General features: G+C 43.0%; 1 protein-coding gene across 4 annotated transcripts in view; it reads left to right on the forward strand.

Moving 5' to 3' along the window:
- Positions 1-23,555, forward strand: part of LOC133376933 (SITS-binding protein-like) — a 107,337-nt gene that overhangs the window by 8,198 nt on the left and 75,584 nt on the right. For all 4 annotated transcript variants that reach the window (XM_061609920.1, XM_061609919.1, XM_061609922.1 and 1 more), the window contains exon 2: positions 17,817-18,006. The gene's annotated coding sequence lies outside the window, so the exon portion shown is untranslated. The remainder of the gene's footprint in view (positions 1-17,816; positions 18,007-23,555) is intronic.

Here is a 23,555-nt window from a genome sequence, read left to right on the forward strand (position 1 = left end):
TCTTTCATACTCCCACACTCATGCAAGTAGCTGGTGGCCAACCAGTGCCATAGCTAGGAAGAAGAGACTTGGAGAAGGAGGCACGCTCACAGAGTCTCAGGTGGTAAGCTGTGGCAGAAAACTTCTCAAATCTTCTGGTGAAGCTGGAGTGTCTCTATAGTCAGATAATGTTTTGATGTTCTTTTGATATCTTCACTGAGCCCAGGTATATCATCCATCAATTGGTCAGCTGGCACTTATAGTGATGTCAGTCTCTTGCCACATACATGTTCTAAGGACAGCATCTCTTCTTTCTCATACCAGCTTGGTGCCTATCAAGGATGCTGTCATGGGATCTCTTTTAGGGTACTCAGACTTTAGAATTATAATATTTGTTTATGGTTGATGTATTGTAGACACCCTCCATTTGACACCTTAATAACCTTCAGCACCTCCAAGCCTCCAGTTTCACCTGTAAGCCCTAGAAAGAGAAATTCATGCACACCCACATTCTCTACATGTTATCATAACATAGACCACTCTTGCCACTGGTGGCCTTGGGTAACTAGCTGCTTCCATAGTACATACAAGAAATGTGACAGACACTGCACTTTGTTTTGCAAACAAGATGGAGAAAGTTATAAACATTCCTGGTTTTATCTCAAACACTGTATTTACTAAGAGCATTTCTTATATATATTTTAAAGATACAATTATAAATGTGAATACAATGATAGAATAATATTTATAGTAAATGCATAGTGGAGCAGAAGCATATAGAAATACTCCAATAGTAGCATCAATAATATATGACATGCTTATAAGTACATACAGGTGTTCAGGCACTGATACATATAAGAAGGAAGAAATATACAGCAAATATACTTTAATTCATGTCACTATCTTACAGGTCTGTTGTAAGGATAACTGGGATAATATATATGGAGTGATCTGAACCCTCTACAACAGTATATCAACAGTAGTAATACTAATGCATTCCCTGCTCCTCATTTAAAAGTTATGACTATTCACGATAATTCATTTATGTTGCTGTTTTTCTTCACTGTCACAACCTTCAGAGTCCCAGCTGCTCAATTAATGCTTGACATTACTGAAAAGGTGCATCTCTATATACCTTTCCAATTATAGATCAGTGTACTGTGGGATGGGGCTGCCCTCCCAACACAGGCATCACGTCCACTTATTAGGGCACTGGGTGGGGTGGTTGACACCCCTGCAGTGTCCCAGTAAATGACAGCAACATTGGTGTCAGGAGGGAAGCTCTGTAGCACCACCTCAGCTGCTCCTAGTACTAGCTCCAGGTACTGGGGGCAGGCATTGGGTAAGATGCCCTCAGTGGGCCCACCTCTTTGCTGCCACTGTCCATTCACATGATCTGTCCCTTTGGGGCCCAGTCTGTCCAGCTGTCCAGAGAGGCAAGGCAAGCAAAGGCTGATACTGTTTCTTCCTACTCCTATCGATGCTCTCTTGCTTGGAGAGGGCAGGCAAACAAGCACAGCAGGAGGGTGGAGGAGCAAAGGCTAAGGTACTTCAGGGACTGGCGCTGGGACCCCTATTGGGATGCCCAATAATGCCAACTCCATACAGCTGCAATTCTCTCCTGCAGGGGTGGTGGACAGATTAAGCTGGTCTATGCCCAGAGACTAATGGAATCCACTGGATTTCTGAACACCCTGGGGGAGTTTCCAGTAGATTGAGCAGGTGACACTGTTGAAGCCCTTGTCACGCTGTGGAACAACAAGATGCACCTGGTTCTTAACACGGTTGCACCTGAGCACCCTCTCCGGCATTGTGGATTCCAGTTTGCACCTTGGTACACCAGTAAACTAAAGGCAATGAAACAGGCTGGATGATGGCTAGAGGGCAAGTGGCAAAAGATGTGCTGTGAGGCTGATCATGCATGAGTAAAACATAACTGTGCCTACTGTGTGGCAGTGAGGGCGGCAAAGAAGGCCCACTTCTCTGCCACCATCACATCCTCAGGTAGCCGTCTGCTGGAGCTTTTCTCTATTGTCAGAGGTCTGTTAACATCAACTACAGAAAATGTTTTTAAGATGTTTTTAAAATTATTTTTTAAAGATGTTTTAAAACAGCTTTTGTTTTAACATGTTTTAAAGGCTTTTGTTTTTAAGTTGTTTTAAAGTGATTTTAGTGTTTTTGTTTGCTGCCCTGGGTTCCTTCTGGGAGGAAGGGCGGGATATAAATTTAATTAATTAATTAATCACAATAATCATCCCTGGCACCAGCCCTGTTATAGATTATGGTGTGTCTTTTTTTGGGGGGGGCTTCCTTATTAGCCTGGAGAAACTAACATGAGGAGAGTCTGGTGATATACCATAATAAAAAGTTGTAGGACTATTTGTATTTATGTGTTTATTTGACAAGATTTTTATATTGCTTAATCAGCAAAAATCTAAGTGGTTTACATAAAGCAATATAAAATATTTATTAGAAATGCTGATAAAAACACAAACTGACATAAAAATTTGTGTATAAATAAAACAAGTAGTTTTAAAGCATATATACATAATAAAATTGCACATCTGGATAGGCTTGTCTAAACAATAATATTAGGCAGGCGCTGAAAAACAATGCAGCAAAGGTTTTCCCACAAGATGCAGTAATGGCCACCAGCTTGGATGGCTTTAAAAGAAGATTAGACAAATTCATGGAGGACAGGGCTATCAATGGCTACTAGCTGTGATGGCTGTGCTCTGCCACCCTAGTCAGAGGCAGCATGCTTCTGAAAACCAGTTGCTGGAAGCCTCAGGAGGGGAGAGTGTTCTTGCACTCGGGTCCTGCTTGCGGGCTTCCCCCAGGCACCTGGTTGGCCACTGTGAGAACAGGATGCTGGACTAGATGGGCCACTGGCCTGATCCAGCAGGCTCTTCTTATGTTCTTATGTTCTTACCTGCCTAATATCAATGGGCAGGGAGTTCCAACGGGTAAGTGCTGCCACACTGAAGGATCCATTCCTTGCAGATGCGGAATGGACATTATGTGGCACTTGTAGAAGTGTGAGTCCTGCAGATCAATATCAGATCAAGTGGCCACAGATGGGATAAGTAAACTGGTCCCAAGCTGTTGAGGGCTTTATATACTAATAGTAACATCTTGAATTATATATGAGTAGTAACACTTTTGGATGTTGACTATGAATGCTTTACAAAAGTATTTATTTATTTGTGGTTATAATATTGAGCAGATAGTTTCCATTATAATCCCCCTAATTATAACTGTGCTACTCCTAGCAATATTCCTTGATTTGCAAAAGAGTTTCGAGGGCATTTCTATGAGTCCTGTGCTCCAGCAGGTGGTGGTGTTAAACCAGGAGGTGGGGAGAGAGGCATCCTCTTTCAGCAGTGCAGTGCTGGGATGAATCAGCTTCTGCATAGGAAACAAGGCAGCTGTACACTACGGATGGAGTGATCTGTCAAATTCAGTTCTCTCAGTTTTTCATTTTTCTAATCTTAAATTCTGTTCTCCACGTTTCTGCAGCAATTTGTGATTGTGATTCATGAAAATTTTTCAGCATTTTAGTGCAGATTTCTCCTAATAAATATATTTTTGTATGCAGTTTTGACTAATGAACACATTTTTGCAAGCATGTGTGGGTATATATATCACACATATCTCTGGTATAAAACTATGACCATTCATTCTGTCCGAGATTTATTGTTTGGACAATCAAGTGAACATAAGACTTCAACGTCGGTACAAGTTGATTCAATAAAGAATGAAATAAAACTGTATCAGTAACAAATAACAAGCAAACATGCAAACAAGAAGCATATAATTACGCTATCTATTTGAAAGTGTGTGTGTATATAGATAGATAGATAGATAGATAGATAGATAGATAGATAGATAGATAGATAGATAGAGATATCACCTATGTATCATCTGTGTGTACCTCATGGAGACAACTACTTTTAAAAGCATCAAGACGGGCAGAACATATTACCATGAAATGAAACAAAATATCAGATAAAACAGTAATACAATTTATATCATCCAGTGCAAGGAAAACAGGATGACATATCCAGTATGTAGGTAAAACTACAACTGACCTACACACACGGTTCAGAAACCACAAATCAGTTATTTTAACTAAAAAAAAGTGGAGGCTGATGGAAATCGCATTTCAGCAATATCTGGAAGGCCAAAGGTTACCCACTCCTGCTGTATATAGGGAAGGATCCAATCTGTGCGGGGGGGGCACATTCTCCATTGGTGGGAGGAAGGCTGGCTGAGGCGAGGGGGAGGCAGGAAGGAATTGCACATGCAAGAGCAGCATGGACAGATTTGACAGGGCACCAGGTGATGCTTATAGTGTACATGTACATGGCTTAACTCAAGGGTCACCAAAGCAGCACCCAGAAGCACCAGTACATCTGCTGGTACTTCTTATAGCACCTGCAGAATCAGTAAATACCCCTTCAAAAAACCACAGTGCAGGAGAGACTGTTTGCTCCTCCTGCTCAGTTCTTGTCTGCACTACTGGCTCGGGCTCCTACACTGAACATGTCCCCTTAGATATGCCCACATTTTTATCGGATGCCAGGACTTGACACTAGGGATGGGCAAGAAATTAGTTCCATTGCACGTTTCAAGCCAAATCTATCAAATTTGCACTTTCCAAAGCAATATGAGAACTGAAACACAGCCATTCTTTGAAATTTTTACTTGTTTGAATTTTGCAGTGCAGTTTGCCAACTAATGTTAACAAAAATACATATTTAGGGGAAAGCGTGCATAGAAATGAACATATGAAGACCACTCCTCTCATACCTGAATGTTCTTTGTTTACATGGGAGATAATCTCTTACCAAAATTCCTATCTTTAATTTTTTAAAATGAAGATATATTTGCTCTTCTATATTTTCCTTGTCCGAATGCCATTGCAAGGGGAGGGGAGGGTGTGAGATTGGGAGTTGTTGTGATTATTTGATTTGTCTCATAGAGATGACCCATATGTCATTTTCAATATGGGTATATTTCTGTTCTTTCGTTCTCGATATAGAGATAGAATGGTTTTTTATGGTGTCAAGTATGTCCCAGATTGTGTGTATGCTGTACCATTGGATCCATAAGTTAAAATTCAATAAAAAATCAATTTAAAAAGAAATGAACGTATGAGGGAAAATAACATACAAGAATGCATTATATGAGAAATTGCTTATAAAAATGTGTACATTAGTCAAACCTGCCTACAAAAATGTGTTTGTCAGGAGAAATTCACAAAAATATGTTGGAGAATTTTTACGTGGATTTTTTTTAAAAAAGTGCAAATTTCTGTAAAAAAGTAGAGAACTGAATTTAAGAATGGAAAAATGAGAAACTGAGAGAACTGAAATCAACAGATCTTTCCACCCCTATTTGACACCTACCATCCCTTCTGTTCTGAACAGAGAGGTGCAAAGAGCTTATTTCAGTGAGTATGGCTGTGGCTGATGTAGATGCCTTTTCTCCCCCATTGATTGGAGGGGGGCTGATGTGATGGGTAGGCATGCTTGCACCATTTTGTGGTCTTGTCTCTTTCTGCTCTTATTGGTGTGGCAACCACGTTGTGTTATGCTACACTCCCATTGCAGCTATTTTCTGTGTGGAGCCCACAGTACTTCCTCAAAATTCCAAACCTGCCCACTGATCCAAAAAGGTTGACAACCCCTGTTAAGAGATCTTCATGTTTGGGACAAGGAAGAATTTCCACCTAACATCAGAGAATTGACCAGGAATTATGGGGGTTATACTCCTTCTGTTGTATGATACCCAGTTCAGTTGCTGTCTTGCTGAGACATGGTGCTGTATTTTTAAAAAGAATTGTTTGCTTTTTAGATATGTTTGTTATCAGATATACTTTGATATACCCCCTGCTCACTGCCTGTAGAACTCTATAATCTGACGTGATAAACACCTCAGCTAGTAGTGGGTATTGTACATGAAGGATCATGTCCTGCCACACAGAGCCAATTTTGTATTCAAAATGATTATCCTCTTTCTAGCCAGGGTAATGGACAAGGTGTTCGTGTGTTACAAGAACAAGCTGTACTTTTAAGTGAGATGGAGGGCACTTTCAGACCACCTGCTTATTGCGCACTCATCCTGATTTGTTTAAAGGGAGATTTGACTATTTAATGAGCATCCTTTCTGATTTGTTTGCAGGGCAGTTATATGATGTTGCATCAAAGCAAGCGTTATCCGACACTTTCCAATGCATTTCCCCACCACTTTCCTTATCACAAAAAGTTCAGTCTTTGAGGGAAGCAGATTTGTTGTGTACTGTAGTATAGTGGCAATTCAGTAATTGCAGTGTCCCTTCATGTTAGTCACAGTCACACACACCCTTTTATGCTGCTGGGTTGAGAATGAGCTCCTTGTTAATGCCTTCTCCCACAACAACAGATATCCCTAGGAGTCAATAAGCATAAAAGGGGAGAGAGAGTATTAGCTGCTGAGAAGAGTCTTCTCAATGGCTGATTCACCCCCTTTCACTCTGATTGGCTCCAGTCAGCAGGAAAGGGCAAGGAAGCATGTTTAGAAGTCTCTTCTCAGTGGCTAACACACACCCCTTTCATGCTGATTGTCTCATAGGATGCTGAAAACATAGGGACCCTGCTGGGACCCTGCTCCCAAAAAAGTAAGGGGTCTAAGACCCCCCCAAGACCCTGGATGACTACACCCGGATGTAAGACCTTCCAATCAACTATAATTGTGCAACCTGAATTTGCTGGTATGTGATTGAATCCCACTTTAAAATAGCAACAGTCTGGAAGTGCCTTAAGAAAGATGTAGAAAGCTGATTTTGGGCTCTATACGCATCTTAGGGTGCTGGCTGTGGAGAAATCTGATGTGGGAGCAGCAGACTTTGGCCATCTACTGGAGTGTACAAGTTGTGCTTCCACCTACGCTCAACCTGTATATTTGGAAATAAATGCAAATATTATAAAATGACAATAAACCACCATTGACATCCTTTGTAAGGGAATCAAACCCTGTAAGTGTTGCATCCCTGGAACCTCTCACTACTCAGAGGAGTGAAAAGTATGAATATACAGCTTTCCCCACACAGATAATGGTGACAAGATCTGCTCAAACACTCGTTATGTGAACATCCTTACATCAGACTTGGCCATGAGGGTTCAGTTAGAATATTTTAAGGAGGCAGAAAGAACACAATATCCCATGAGCGTCACTGATTTGCAATACATTCAAAAGAATATAAAGATGAATGAATAAGTACCAGATGCCAACTACTGACAACAACATTAAGGGCTGATGCACATAAACCAGGATGGGAGCCCAAATGTGAGTGTGATGACATAGGCTGAAACTCTCCATTTGATGAAGTGGTGGTAGGATTAGGACACAAGATATGCGGTGGTGAAATGCTGAAATACTGACATGCCTTGAAAATTGGGCACTGGATGAGCACTTAAACAATGTACATACGTGTTCAAACTCAGCTGTTTCAGCATGTATCTAGGGTTTTGTGAATTGGCTAGGACCTTTTCACCTCTGCAAGACATTAGCATTTTATTCTCATGTATTTATTTATGCTGAAAATTGACGAAGCATAATCAGGGACATCATGTTCTGCCTTTAAAAAAACTTCTCACTGTGGAGGAGGAATGTAAAGTATCTGAAAACAAGCACATCAGCAAGTTTCCATTACTTTCCGTTACAATAAATTAAGTGCCATCTCCCCTGTTTTTCTTGTACATGATTATAAAGTTTGTTGCTATTCAGAGCACCTGGAAAATCCTCCTCCCATTTCTAAAACAAAAGTGGTGCGAAATCTTGAGCACAAGCCTTCATGCAGAAAAAGCCTGGGAGCAAACCTTGGGAGATAACCATAAGGCAGCCTTCTAAATCACAGATGGCCAGAGACTATCCAGAGGTCTCCAAAGACCATTAAAAATAACACACCAGCGGAGACCTACCTCGCTTATATACACTGAGGTGATTAACATGAGGCAGCAGTTCCAAGCTATTTAAATTGTCCTTATTTGTCCTTAATAATTACTGTTTTGCAACTGAACAGTGAAGAGTTCATTAACTCTAAGGGTTGGTAAGGGAGAACTGATCCTGTTTTGCATGGCTAGGCAATCGAAAGGTTCATAGGGCTTCGGAGAAAGTGTGTTTGTGAATAAGTTACAAAAATATATTGGGAACAAAGGTTTAATATTACTAGAACTTCTTTGGAGCTAGTGTGTCTGCTTACTGATAGGAGACATGCTGAAGGCCAGCGCTGAAGCTGTGGAACAGATGGCAGGTGGGCAGGAAAGGACAGGTGCTAATCTAGCTGCCCTGGATTTTTCCCCATGAGCTCTGGCATTTTGTGTATTGTATTTTTTGCTGGTGTTTTGGTGTTTTGTAATTATTTAATCAGTAACTGATGTGGGTGATTTTGTTTTATTTTTCCTGATACTTGGTTGATATTGTCATGTGACACTACCACCTGGTTCATACATAACACTATGCCAAATGGCCATGGTTTAGCACAAAAGAGCAGATGTGTGGATTCCAGGAACAAAGGTTGCAGCTGCAAAGCTCCTCCCCCAGTTCTGCTGCTGCCGCCATGGGAGCCAGGGCTACGCCACAATTTGGCTTAGTGTTCTTGTGGTTTCTTTTGCTCCAGAGAAAACTCGAGTGGTAATCAAGCCTTGTTCTTGGTTTACAGTGTGTCTGGGAGACACAAACCACGACCCCATGTTCATACGTAATGCTAAGCCAGGCTATGACTTAGCCCTGGGTAGCATAGTAGCAGCAAGTCCTGGGGTGGACTGCAGTGGTTTTAATCTTCACTCTAGGAACCTGCACACTTGCTCATTTGTGCTAAGCCAAAGCATAATGTGCAAAGTACTACAAACTGGACCTATATGCAGTAGTTTAGTGGCAAATTCAGAAGTACAGTGCCCCTTTGTGATGGTCACAACACACACCCTCACAGCCACACCCCCTTTCCCATTTTCCCTCATGCTCTCCCTTGTCATCTAGTGAGTCCACACTCCACTGCAAGAGATGTCCCTAGGAGCCAATCAGCATGAAAGGGGAGGCTGTGTGTTAGCTGCTGAGATGAGTCTTCTCAGAGGCTGACTGACCTTCTTCTACTCTGGTTGATTGGTTCCAATCAGCATGAAAGATAAGGACTTTTCTCAGTGGCTCCCTTTTCTTGCTGATTGGTTCATAAACAGGCACCTGACTGGGACCCTGCCCCTAAAAAAAGTAACTGGTCTATGACCCCCCCATGACTATACCCCTGCCTATATGTGAAATGGATTCCTGAATTTGTTAATTTACTTTCAGTTATATTTAAATTGTTGTAAGAGGGGAGGGGAACGTCATGCCTGAGGGCCAAATGTGGCCCTTGACGCTTCTCTCTCTGGCTGTCAAGACTCTTCCCAAGTCACACTTTTCTCTGACTTGTTTTCTACCATCCTTGGATGTTTTTGCCCGACTCAAATGTGTCCTCGAACTTGAATAATGCCTCTTGCTTGCCTGGTAGAGGGGGGGGTGAGTGTGTGGAGAAACTGGCCTACTGGACAAAAATGACATCTATTACTCTGCCTGCTTTTGCCTCTGGCCCTGCCCTGCACTGACATGACATCTTGAATTGTGTTAATTTGTTTTTCATTTCATTTGAACTGTTGTAGAACGATACTGTGATTTTTGTTGTATGTTGCCATTCCTGTGGGCTGTGAACAGGGATTGGGAAAATTTGATTCAGTTCACATTTCACGCTTTCCGAAAATATATGGGAGCCAAAACACAGCTATCCTGCAAAATTTGCCCTTTTCTGAACGTTGTGATGCATGCAAAAATGCATATACTGGGGAAAAGTGACCATAGAAAGGAACATATTGGTGGAAATGAGTGCCCAGGGACCGCCTTGCTGAAGCTAAGCAAGTCTGGGTCTGGTCAGTGCTGGACGGAAACTGCATATATGCTGCCTTGGCTTCTATGATGAAAGAAAGTTGGGGTACAAATGTAGTAAATGAATAAATAAACTAGCATACTGAATGTATTATTTTGGAGAAAATTGCCTCCCGGTCCTGCCTGCTTGTCAGCCTTACTAGGATGGCTCCCACTCCCAACAAATGAGGCTTATCCAGCACAGCCAATATTGCAAATTAGGGAAGATAAACAAATCAAGGAGGAGTCAGGACTGCTTCAAGAACAGCCCTGTGTGACAGCCTTAGCCAACTATTTTGGTCTGGGGAACATATTTTTAATTTTGAGAGACTGCTGAGGGTGCCAGTCAGAAAATGGCTGCCATGAGAGCATGGCATTGTTGGCATTCATTTATTTATTATTTGATTTATATCCCGCCTTTTCTCCCAGCAGAAGCCCAGGGCGGCAAACAAAAGCACCAAAAACACCTTAAAACATCATAAAAACAGACTTTAAAATACATTAAAACAAAACATCTTTAAAAATACTTTTTAAAAAAGCTTTCAAAACATCTTTTTTTAAAAAAAGGTTAGAAACATACCTTTTTTTAAAAAAAAAAAGGTTAAAAACATATTAAAAAGCAATTCCAACACAGATGCAGACTGGGATAAGGACACAGCTTAAAAGACTTGTTGAAGACTTATCTTCAATAGGCACCGAAAAGATAACAGAGATGCATGTATTGTGTACTGCCTTCAAGTCAATTCCAACTTATGGCATCCCTATGAATAGGGCTTTCATGAGGCTGAGAGGCAGTGACTGGCCCAAGGTCACCCAGTGAGCTTCATGGCTGTGTGGGGATTCAAACCCTGGTCTCCCAGGTCAGAGTCCAACACCCTAACCACTACACCACACTGGCTCTAACAGAGATGGCGCCTGCCTAATATTTAAGGGGAGGGAATTCCACAGGGTAGGTGCCACTACACTAAAGGTCCATTTCCTGTGTGGTGCGGAACGGATCTCCTGATAAGATGGTATCTGCAGGAGGCCCTCACCTGCAGAGCGCAATGATCGATTGGGTATGTAAGGGATAAGACGGTCTTTCAGGTATCCTGATCCCAAGTTGTATAGGGCTTTGCACACCAAAACTAGAAATCTTGAACTTGGCCTGGTAGCAAATGGGCAACCAGTGCAATTCTTTCAGCAGCAGGGTGACATGTTGGTGATACCCTGCTACAGTAAGCAGTATCACCGCCACATTTTGCACCAGCTGCAACTTCCAGACCAATCTAAAGGGCAGCCCCACATAGAGCACATTACATTAATCGAGCCTGGAGGTTATCAGTATGTGGACAACAGTCATCAGGCTATCCCGGTCTAAAACCAGTCACAGCTGTCTTACCAGCTGAAGCTGCTAAAAGGCACTCCTAGCCACTGAGGTCACCTGGGCTTCTAGAGACAAAGTTGGATCCAGTAGCACCTCCAGACTATGAACCTGCTCTTTCAGAGGGAGTACAACCCCATCCAAAGCAGGCAACTGACCAATTATCTGAAGCTGGGAACCACCAACCCACAGTGCCTCCGTCTTGCCAGGATTCAGACTCAGTTTATTGGCCCTCATCCAGCCCACCACTGACTCCGAGCACCGGTCCAGGGTTTGCACAGCCTCTCCCGATTCAGATGTTACAGAGAAATAGAGCTGGGTATCGTCAGTGTACTGCTGACACCTCACCCCAAATCTCCTGATGACCGCTCTCAAGGGCTAGATGTTAAATAGCATGGGGGATAAGATGGTACCCTGTGGCACGTCATCTGAAAAAGACTTTGGAGATAGGACTGGAATCACTGTAAAACATTGCCTCCAATACCCATCTTACCAAGTCAGCCCAGAAGGATACCATGGTCAATGGTATCAAAAGCCGCTGAGAGATCAAGTAAGAGTAACAGGGTCACACTCCCCCATCCTTCTCAGGATAAAGGTCATCCATCAGGGTGACCAAGTCCAATTCAGTCCTATAACCAGGCCTGAACCCAGATTGGAATGGGTCAAGATAATATATTTCATCCAAGAGTACTTCCAATTGCTGTGCCACAACCCTCTCAATCACCTTCCCTAAGAAGGAGGTATTTGCAACCGGTTGGTAATTGTTGCAAACCAATGGGTCCAGGGTGGACTTTTCCAGGAGCAGTTGGATCACCACCTTTTTCAGGGTGGCTGGAACCACTCCCTCCCGCAATGATGCATTGACCACACCCTGGATCCACTCGGTCAAACCCCCTTGGCAAGCTTTAATAAGCCAAAAGGGGCAAGGGTTGAGAGGACACGTTGCTGGCTGCATCATCGCAAGCACCTTGACTACAGGCCGCATCAACTGAAATGGTTCCCAAGAAGTTGCAGCAGACGTTGCACGGGACACCTCACTGAGGACTAAAATGGATGTGGATCAAGACTGCTGTGGAGGCAAGCAACTTTACCCTCAAAGCGCCTTGCAAACAATTCACAGTGGGCCTCCAAAGGGTCTAAAACTCCATTTCCTGCAGTTGATGTCAACAGATCCCTGACAATACAGAAAAGCTCCACTGGACAACTACTTGAGGATGAAGAAGTGGGCCTTCTTCACTGCCCTCACCGCCACACAGTAGGCATGGTTATGATGTTTTATGTGTGCCCGATCAGCCTCACAGCACATCTTTCGCCACTTGTGCTCTAGCCTTCATCCAGCCTATTTCATTGCCTTTAGCTCACTGTGTACCAAGGTGCAAACCAGGCTCCACAATGCCGGAGAGGGTGCTCAAGGGCAACCATGTCAAGAGACCAACGCGCCTTCCTGTTCCATGGCATGACAGGGGCTTCAACAGGGTCACATGCCGTATCTACTGGGAACTCCCCCAGGGCATTCAGGAATCCAGTGGATTCCATTAGTCTCCAGGGGTGGACCATCTTAATCTGTCCACCACCCCTGCAGGGAAGGATCAGAGCCATAGTCTAAATTTCACCAGGAAGTGGTCTGACCATGACAATGGTGTCACATCCACCACCACCCATCTCCAGACCACCCCTTTCTCCATCTGGAGCAAAACCCAGGTTGAGGGTGTGCCCTGCCCTGTATGCATTGGGCTGATGACAACTTGAGACAGCCCCATGGTTGTCATGGAGGCCATGAAGTCCCAAGCCAGAACACTAGAGGCAGCCTCAGTGTGGACATTGAAATCACCCAGGACTATTGTTCTGGGCTCCTCCAATACCACAGCCAAGATGGCCTCCACCAGCTCAGTCAGAGAAGCTGCCGGGCAGCAGGGTGGAAGGTACACCAGCAGCAACCCTAGTTTACTGTCTCCTTGGCCCGACACCAGGTGCAGGCCCTCACAGCCAGCTCCAAGACAACTCCCCCCTGTCCCTGAAGTCTGTGCTGGTGTTGCACCAAGTATCCAGGTGGGCAAAGCTGGGTCAGATCAATTCCTCCCAGCTCACCCACTCAGGTGTCAGTAATGCACACCAAATCAGCACCTTCATCCATGATCAAATCATGGATGAGTGTGGTCTTATTGTGTATCGATCTCGCATTATACAACAACACACACAGGCCAATAGGCATAGCAGATGAGCAATGAGGAACCCATCCATTAGAGGAGTGGCAGCAAGGAACAAGGCATAGAGAGTCTTGCCCTTGTCTTCTATGGTAATTCACCCCCTCCCCATGGCTATACTTCCCTCTACCCGTGATCACTGAAATTGGGGTGGCATCACCCATGTCCTTCCTTACTAAGACTCCTACTAAACACCTGATATGGACCCAACAGGAGCCCACCAACAAAACCTATCTGGGCCAATTATCCCAGTAGGCCTCTGCAAGAATTCGGAACAGTCAGACCCACTCAATATTTTTCACACAGGGCACATCTGCTCCACCCTCGTCTCATACCAAGGGAGGGCCAGCCTTCTGTCAGTTACAGACTCTCACTCTGAAGGCATCTGGTGACTTTCTCCTATCATTCAGTTCACTGCACAGGCTCTCACCCTGCACAGGAACTACACATGAGCCCTCCCCGCTACCAATCTCCTCTAGATTGGTTAGGGGAAAAAAGAAATAGAAGAGGGTAGCACCCTCACCCTTGGGACTCCCTAAGGGGCTCCCCAAGGGGCAAAGCCCTTTGGTGTTGCCTTTTGGTGGCAACCCCGCCGGTGGTAAACCCGCCGCCCAAGGGCAGCTGGGCTTTTATGCCTACTGACTCAGCCAGGAGCAGATGCAAGAGGCTGCAAGATTGACTGCAGCCTCTCTCTGGAGTTAGGGTCAGGCAGGGGGTCCCAGTCCTTGCAGCACTTACCAGGGACTTCAGCTGTCTCAAGAGACAGCAACCCAGAGGAGTGAGCAGCAAGCACCCCAATGCTCAGGTACTAACTCCCAGGGCAGGTCTTCTTCAGTCCCCCTAGTGCTGCAGCTGAATGAAGCAACAATGCTTGTAGTTAGTTACCTGAACCATTGGGAGGTGCTAGACTTTTGTGTTCCTCTCACTGACCACCTTGTAATTTGTTTGTTTGAGCACCTGCTTCTTCTCAGCCCACACATTCTTCATTTGTTCTCCCTCCATGTTGTGAGCGTGTGTCTCTCTGAGCTCTTATGCAGAGAGATGGTTATGTATATTCTTAGTAAATAAACCTTAACTTCTCTTTTTCACCTTTACCAGTGGTCTAAAGAGACTGATTTGTTGCAACTGCTGTGTTAACTCTGCTGACCTTCCAATAGGCATAACACAAAATTAGGGAGTACAGTCATTGCTGCTTCTCTTCCCCTCCCCCCAACCTCATGTTTACCATGAGAAATCAGCTATATCCTGCTGGTCCCAATTGTGGAGACACAGCTGTTAAAGGCACAAGAACCCCAGTTTCCCCCAATGCCAATCCCAACCCAAATCCTAGGCTGTCATCCTTTGTCCATTTACCTGGGAGTAAGACTCATTAAACAAGAGACTTCTGAATAGACATATATACCACTGTACTGTAAGTTAACTACACAGTGAATTCTTAATGAGTGCCCAGACATCAGCTCCTGCACAGCAGGAGACATGCCTAAGCCTCTTTTGTAAAGTTTCAATATTTTGCATTTGCCATTTGAGGAGGGAGTTTGTTAACATCCACCTGCACTTATTGTGTAGTACTATTTTGAGAAAATAATTTCTAGGGAGTACTTGATCTCAGATGAACCCACCACATGAAAGAAGCATCGTGGTTGCTAGATAAAAAGTGTCATGGGCCCCAAGGAGAAATTTTGGCAAGATTGGGAGGATGAAGAGTGGGTTACAGATGTCATGGAAGGGGTTGGGGAAAACCCAGAAGAAATGTTTCCAGAAATCTCTGCTAGCTCTGATTCTGGTGAGACACTTTCTGAAGCCTCTGGCAACTCTGAGTTTAGTGACATTAATGTAATCCCTTACCCACCGACCCCCAGTCTCTGACAACTGATATAGCTGTTGAAAAGATAACACTTAATGAACAAACTGGAGTGGTCCAGAGAGAGGAAAGCTAAAGCCGTCTGCCAGAGCCTGAATTTATGCTTTCACCAAGATCAAGGCGATTAGAAAAAAAGGCAACTTCAGAAATTGCTATCAGCTCCTCAAAGGAGCTCCTGCCTTGCAGCAAACCAGAAAATACTAGAGAATACTCTGGCAAGTATGTACACACCCATCTCTTTTATATATTAGAAGAGTGAATGAGATTAAGATGTAACAACCGTCTGTTGTTGCCTACTTGGTTGTATCCTGAGATATGCAGTCTGCTGTTGCTTCCATTTTGCCTAGTCTGCATCCTGCAAGATGACCAGCCTACTTTTGAGATATTTCTAGTCTTCTCCTGTTCTGTATCCTGAATCATGCCTAAAATGCCTGATGCTGATTTCTGGCATAAAGCTAATTGAAAACCCAGCCTTTGAGTCCTGAGTCTGCTTCTCTGGCTGGGAGCCAGGACAAAAAGGGCAAATTATAGAGATTCTGAGGAGTACTAGAAAATGACAGAAGCAGGAAAAGTGCACTATAGGGGAGGGGAAAACAGAAGCTCTTTAGAACCCCAGGAATTCCTATTGCCTGGTGTTCAAACAACTCACTTATCAATCACAGCTCTAACTTCACTCACTGGCTAAAAACACTGACCAACAGGAGCAGCCAAGCTGGCTTATTTCACAGAAATCACTTTGAAGGGTACCTGAACATTTTGCTTTATAACGTTCTCCCTAGACTTAAGTTTTAAAAAATAAAAGCTCAGGATTTGGGGGCCCTTCCTGTGAGCACCAATGAAAGCCATTGTGGGCACCATGATGCCCATGGGTGTCAGGTTGGAGACCCTGCTTTAGCCTATATTAGAATCATAGATTGGTTCTAAGCTGTTTCCTTGAAACCAGATCTTCATTGGGAACCTGAGAAGCAACTGGGATTATTTCCTTCTTTGAGGCGCTATTTAGTTCTGGTTTTTAGTTTAGTATTTTTTGTATGACTTTGCTAGAGAGAAAGAGCAAGCAAGCAAGTAACAATGAGTCTCTTTCTATAATAAATATCTATTCTTTTACTTCATTATTTTGCATTTATTTTTGTGAATGGAGGATTTGGAGGAGAAATGGTGGATGGCTTCTGTATGTGTTGCAACAAACACTTCATTAACAATTTCCCTACATTCACTTATCTGGATGGAGCAGGGCAGGATGATCTGAGCCATTTGCAATTTTATTGTATTTTCCAGATTATTTCCAGAAAAGGTATGTGGATCTGCTTCCACCAAGCTCCTGCACTAGCTTAAATTCAGAATATTTTCAGCACAGAGGAATGGAGGAAAATGCTGGTGCTATTATTTCTAGCTTGCTTTTTTGTTATTTTCTTGTCTCTATATACTTCCCCAAACCTGGAATATATTTCTCTAATCTCAGATGTAACAGAGGATTATTATGATTAGTCTGGTATGATATACTCTGCACATGAGCAGAGATTATTACTTCACATTTTCAGAACTGAGCCAGGCATTGCAAATATGTTCTGATATGCTGTGACGTGCCCTGGCTCAAACGAAATTTTTTCTTTTTTAGCCATTCGTTGGAATACTTTGTTCTTTTAATTCAGAGAAAAACATGTTTTAGATAATGAAAAGGAAAGTTGGTGGTTTTTTTGTAGGAAAACTGCATGCAGCTGGAAGCAAGTGTTTCTCACATTTTAAAAGTTTTGTGTGTGTGTTTAGTTTTCTTGGCACTGGATGTGTAAGTGTAATCAATGCATGAATTCAAAACCTTTGTCTTGTTGTATGGTTTCATTTCTAAATAAGAGGTGTGGAGTCAGTCATACTTGGTCCTCTTACATGGAAGCTCTTCCACTGACCATAGATGTGCAAAGTCTTGATATTTTTAGTGAGGAAACAGTGGCACTCTGAAGATGTGTAATGGCACACTTTCCTAAATAAGTGCTGTTCAAGTCCTATTGTGATGCAACAGCAAGGTTAAAACTGTAGCCCTAGCAAGTCAAAATGTTACAAGCCACCACTGCAGCAAGGGAATGTCAGAACAGTGGATATGTGGCTAAACGCAGTGCCAGTTGTGTTGCCAATCATAATTGACATGAGATCTCAATACCACATTCCTCCATCCGTTAATTAATCTGATCAACTTGAAGTTTAATTTTCCTACTGCTCTCCACAAAGGTGTATCCAATATAAAATGAAGCAATGGCACTTGTTTGATTTTGTCTGTTCTTTGCTGTGCAAGTCTGCAATGAGATTGTATTTTCTTTCCCATTTCAATTTAAAAAACTAGCTCCTCTGAGCAGGACCTCTTCATTACATAAACAGCCCAAACTATGCTGGCAACTATGCTAGACAGCCATCGCACTTGTGGAGGAGAAACAATCGGAGCAATTTTGAACCTTTTCTTTTCTTTTTTTAACTGATGCAGATCACCTGGCTGAACAAGCAAAGAGGGGGAAAGATTTGTCCAGTCTACCAGATGATCAGCTGCACTTAGAACTTTCAAAACAGGCTCTGACTATGACTGTACTTCTCCTGCAGCAACTCTGTGACTGGGTAGGATTGTGGCCATGTCTTGGAAATAAGTTCCATTAAATCAATGTATTTAGGATTGGAAGGTGAGTTTACATTATTATTCATATTTGATAACTGCAGTTATCACCTACTGACAATGCTTACAGATGGGGCTGCATTGTCCACAGACAAGGAAACCTAAAGTGCAAGTGTTTCTTGCACAACCATACAAATAAATACATACGGTCACCTGGATATATCCTTTAAGCCAAGAGTGGGGAACCTTCCCCCTGACGTTGCTGAACTACAACTCCCATCAACCCTAGCAAGCATGGCCAATGGCCAGGGCTGATGGGAATGGTAGTCCAGCAACATCTGGAGGGCCAACGGTTCTCCACGCCTGCTTTAAGCCATTGTCTACATTTCTTGTAGCAATACAGAGCAGGAACATTTGTGGTTTTTCTGAGCTATGGCATGAGAAGGAGGAGTTCTGAGAAATACCCTATACGGAAAGGTAGCCTGGAATAGCAGCCATTGTAAAAGCTGCACAGACTGCAAGGTAAAGTGCATTTGTTTCATGCTCCAGTCTTCTGCATGCACAATTGTGCAACAATAAAATGAGGCCCCTTCGCTGTGGACTGTAGCTCAGTGGCGGAGAGATCACGTCCTTTTTATGCAAAAGGTCTGAGGTTTACTCTAAGACTGGGAGAGACCAGTCAGAAACCAGAAAGACAAGAGTGAGCCAGATGGACCAATTTTCTGACTTAATATAAGGCAGCTACCTATGCAAGCTGGGAAAGGGCTGTAGCTCATGGGCTGATCACATACACTGTATGCAGAAGGCCCCAGGTTTAATCCCCAGGATCTTCAGGCAGGGCTGGGAAAAACTCTGGCCTGAAACCCAGGAGAGTGTAGCCAGCTAGATGGATGGACCAATGGTCTGAGTTGGCATCAGGTAGTTTCCTCAGTTTAAGAGATAAGCCACATGGATTATTGGGGAAAGCATATGCATGGGTAGCACATGATTTGGCACGGGGTTCCTTTCCATATGGAGGCATACCCAAAACTCCATGTTATGTAGATGATGCCTTCTTTTTTTAGATACAGCTTCCTGCATGTCCAGTTTTCTACAAAAGCCAGACTTTCAGCATGAGAAGCTCCCATGAGGAGCTGCAAAGCTGCCACAAGCTAATCCTCAGCTCTGTTCAAATTGGACCACATTAGCTTCCACCAGCTCAAGAGGCTTTATTCATTTAGAAGAAAAAGATGTTTTTAATATCTTGGATAGTTAAGGAAGCCCAAAAGTCCAATCCTGGGGGGAGGTTAACACCAACAGTTTTTGTTGACATTGATAAGGGTAATTGGGAATAGCCCTAGAGAACAGGGAAAGAAACAAATGAAAGGCATTTTTGGCTGCCTTTCCTATCCCTTGTTTCTTGTCGCAGGGGTTGATGCATTGAAGTTCTGTATGTAACCCTGCACAGAGCTTTAAAAAATGATTGTTGGAACCAATCATATAAGCACATATATTGAATGGTTCCAGCTCCTGCTCCAGTTCTGCCATACTCTGCAGTTCCCATTGAGCAACAAGGGATATGAAAAGCTGCCATGAAAACAAGTACATACAGTAGATGTCTGAGCCAGAAAAGGACTATGTCCAGGCCAACACAGGAGACATGCCAATTACCTAGAGGAGTGCTGGGTGCTTCCTTGTTGGAGGTCCTCAAGTAGTGCCTGGACAACCTTCATTTGTTAGGATACTCTTGCTCTGGGCTTCTTGCACTGGGCAACAAATTTGATTAGAACCCCAAGATTCTGTGCCCCCGAGGCCTTGAATCTGAGTGGCAGCCTGAGTCTGAAATACAACAGGCAGAACATGAGTCTCTGTTGACCAGGCAAGATAAGCAAGGTTCCGGATAGTTATACCGGGTTTGGCCAATCCAGAGGCTTCATGTTGCCTTACAAGGGGTGATGTTTCATACCTGTATTCCCTTCTGTGCTTAAAGAGGACTGTAAGGCCAGTGTACCCACAAACCTATATAGCTCATCAGGTTAAGTTACACCTTCAGCCCAAGCGGCTCGGGCATCTACACGTCCCAGCTCCCTGACACGATTTCTTTTGTACTCTCATCATTAATAAAAATTGCAATATTTATCAAGTCTCTCTTCCAATTGAAGCAACAGTTGGACATATTTTGATTGGTGAGCCTATGCCAAGACTACTGGCCCGAATCTCTCTGGACTTTTTTTCTGAGGCTAGAACGTGACTGTCATTTTAAGATTATGACTGGATTGTAATCGGATAGTACTGATGCATTATGGGAGGTGTAGTTCTGGACCTATTTACTCATAAGCTTTTTGTAACTGCTAGGAATGAGAAAATGTATTTAAGAAAGGCATAAGCAAAAAGAAGATTGAGAAAAAAATGAGTGACAATATAGGAGCGTATAGGTCTCACTGCATAAGAATAAAAAAAAATGGTGGTAAGAGAACAATCGCATCTTAAAGAAGATATGTCTGATTTTGTCCAAGATAAATAGGATATAAGATTGAAAGAGAAATAGGAGAAATGCATCAAATGTTTTTCCTTAGTCAGGTCAAAGGAAAGCCATTTTTCTTGGCTGTAGAAGGTAAACACAGAACAGAGCTTGGAAAAGTTACTTTTTTGAACTACAACTCCCATCAGCCCCAGCAAGCATGGCCACTGGATTGGGCTGATGGGAGTTGTAGTTCAAAAAAGTAACTTTTCCAAGCTCTGCAGACCATTCAAGGAAAACATAACAAGATGAAGTGCAGCTTTGAGCATGCTGTGATTTATCATGGGCAAGAACAATATTGTTACATTTTTTTTCCTCAGGGTGAATGTGTTTCAGAGGAATAGGGGTTGGGATGAGAGACACATTTAGGCCCAATGTGCAGACTACAGGACATTCAAATTGCCCTTCCCTAAAATGAAAAATCATTTTAGGACAAAGAACAATAGTTGAACAGTTTTCTAACCATAACCAGTTATTGAAAGGGAAATATACCTTCCATTCTCTATCTCAATTTCTCATCAGGCCCTCTGAAACGTATGTTCTGCTCAAGTGGAAAAGGGTAGGAAAGTTGTAGGAATAATGGACTGGATATTAGTTAAAATGGGGCAAAATGTGTGACAGGGTAGAGGGGAGTTTTAAAATGGCTGATCAATAGGTGGCTTATTTTATGGATGGTTGCCTCTGTAGCTTGCACCTTGGCGTCCTTGGCTAACACCAGCCCTGTAGCCGGGGCGGGGGGATGCGTGCACACACACCAAGAGATGTGCTTCCCCCCGCTCCGTTGTTGTTGGGTTTTTTTGGAAAATTGTCTTTTTAATTTGTGACATGACAGACAATGACAGCCTCTATTTAAAGAATGACAGCTTGTTTTAAGAACAGGAACAATTCAAGAATAGGGCCCTCTGAAAAAATCAGTGAATAAGGCAGGGTGAGTGCACAACAAAATCATCTGAAAGAGCCCACAAAAATCTGCTCACTCAAGACTTTTCCTGACTGAGGGTGGATTTTTCATGATCGCAATCACCCTATAATTACTTAAATGATCCTGAAAAAAACAGCCTGTATAGTAACACGACCGTTGAAGAGTTAAATGTTAGAACTTTATATTATGGGTTAGAGTTAGACTCCATCCTTTGGACTTTCCTTTGCTCTGCTTTTCATTTTCATTTGTAGTTGTGCTACCTACCAAGCCAGCAGTAATGAAGCATGTTTGTTTGCCTGCAGTAAGAAGTAAGAGTTTGTTTATTCTGCAGTTATTATAATGAGTAGAGCAGGATTGGGTGCTTATTGCTAAATAACCTAAAGTGATCTGAAAAAAAGAACTACCCTAAGTTACCCTAAGTTATCCTTTACTCTTTTAAAACACTCTCTATATTCACAATCATAGTGGGTATTTTTTATCTTCTTGAGTGCTTAATGACAAAGGATGAAAACAGCCCTGGAGGACTAGAAACACTGCTGTACACACTAGGGATAATTAGCTGGCTGGCCACCTAGGCTGTAACTCAGGCCTAAATTCTGATTTTCCTAATGTGTGATGCTTAACATGAGGCCTTTTCAAAGTTTCTGGGCAGAAAAATCAATGCACCAACCAGTAACAAATAGATCTAATTACTTTCCACAATTAGTTTCCAATTGCTTAGTTAGTCTTTTATATAGCAACCAGTTAAAAAGTTTTCCCTTGATTATCCAATAGGAAGGAAATTCTAAAAGTCAGGAACAAGACTAGAAGGAGGGACTCTCAAGGAGGAGTTAACACCTTTTGATATATCCTTGTTCACTGTATCCTTAACAACCTTTTTCCTCATGAAACAAAAAACATGTCAGCCATTTAGTCATTCCTGGTGTTCATACTAATTTTTCTGTTAACTTGACCTTTACATTGCCCTTTATGTAAATTAACACTCTCTCTGCATGGAAGAGGAGTGAGGGGGAAGGCCACTGCCTTTCCCTTCCCCTTCCCGTACCTTGGTCCTCACATCCTGTTCATCAGTGAGTGGAGGAGGGGAAGGATTAGTTGGTGGTATATGCCTCTCTCCCAAAAATGTCCCAGCTAGAATTGTGGCTGCCCCACCTCACAAGGAAGGCTGACTACAGGCCTGCTAAGGACTGGTAGGCACAATGTGGCCACCATGTGCAGAGTCCAAGCATCCTTTTTTAGGGGGGACAGTATAATCTTGTAACATGGGCCCCCTCCCACATGCAGCCTGGGCCAGGGCCCACTGGATCTCTGGATCTCAATATAGTACAACCTTCCTCCCCTGTCTCTCTCATGATTGGGTCCTGACCATGTGGAGAGCGCTTTGAATTTTTTTCTGTGGTGCTGCTGTAAGATAAGTTATGTGGTTCGTACCTAGTGGTAAAAAGGCAAACGTGTGTTAAAAGTGAGCAGTAAAAGTGTATTAGAACTGAGCATGCTCTAGGCCTGTGCTCATTAGGGAGTGGTTCCAAGACAGATGCAAGAGTGCCCCTCAGCAATAATGCAATAACACTGTGGAAGCACTGCAGGACAATTAATAAAGCAGAATGATGTATGGACAGTCCAGTATAAATCCTCCACAAATGCACACGTACCTATATTGTGTCGACATGTTGTAGAATACACTCTCCCCCTGCAAAAACATTGTTTTAATGTTTTTAGTTACTGTAAACCACCCAGAGAGCTTCGGCTATGGGGCGGTATACAAGTATAATAAAAGAAATAAAGAAATAAAAACAAACAAACAGTCTGGAGGGGCTCTAAGCTATATTGTATATCACTGCCCTGACACATCATGAACACAAATTATCATGAACACACAATAAGAAGGATGGGGGGGAGGGCTGCAAGCCATAGCAATCCCAACAGGAGCATCTTCCGTAGTCTAATTTATCTGTGTATTTCTGTAGATTTCCATATTGTAAAAGGCTTACAATTGGACTTTCTCATCTTTTGTTCCTTGACATCCTACTTAAATTTCACAATTTCTTATTGCCATTTGAAGACTTGTCATTATATATTACTAAAATACAACGGCAAAACAACTCCTTGCCTTTCTTTTTATTTATATACCCTTTGCATATTTGTCCAGTGTTATTCTATCTGCCACCTCCTAGCCATTTCTTAGCCAAGCTAT

Source organism: Rhineura floridana, chromosome 2 (assembly GCF_030035675.1).
Source record: "Rhineura floridana isolate rRhiFlo1 chromosome 2, rRhiFlo1.hap2, whole genome shotgun sequence".
NCBI classification, from domain to species: domain Eukaryota; kingdom Metazoa; phylum Chordata; class Lepidosauria; order Squamata; family Rhineuridae; genus Rhineura; species Rhineura floridana.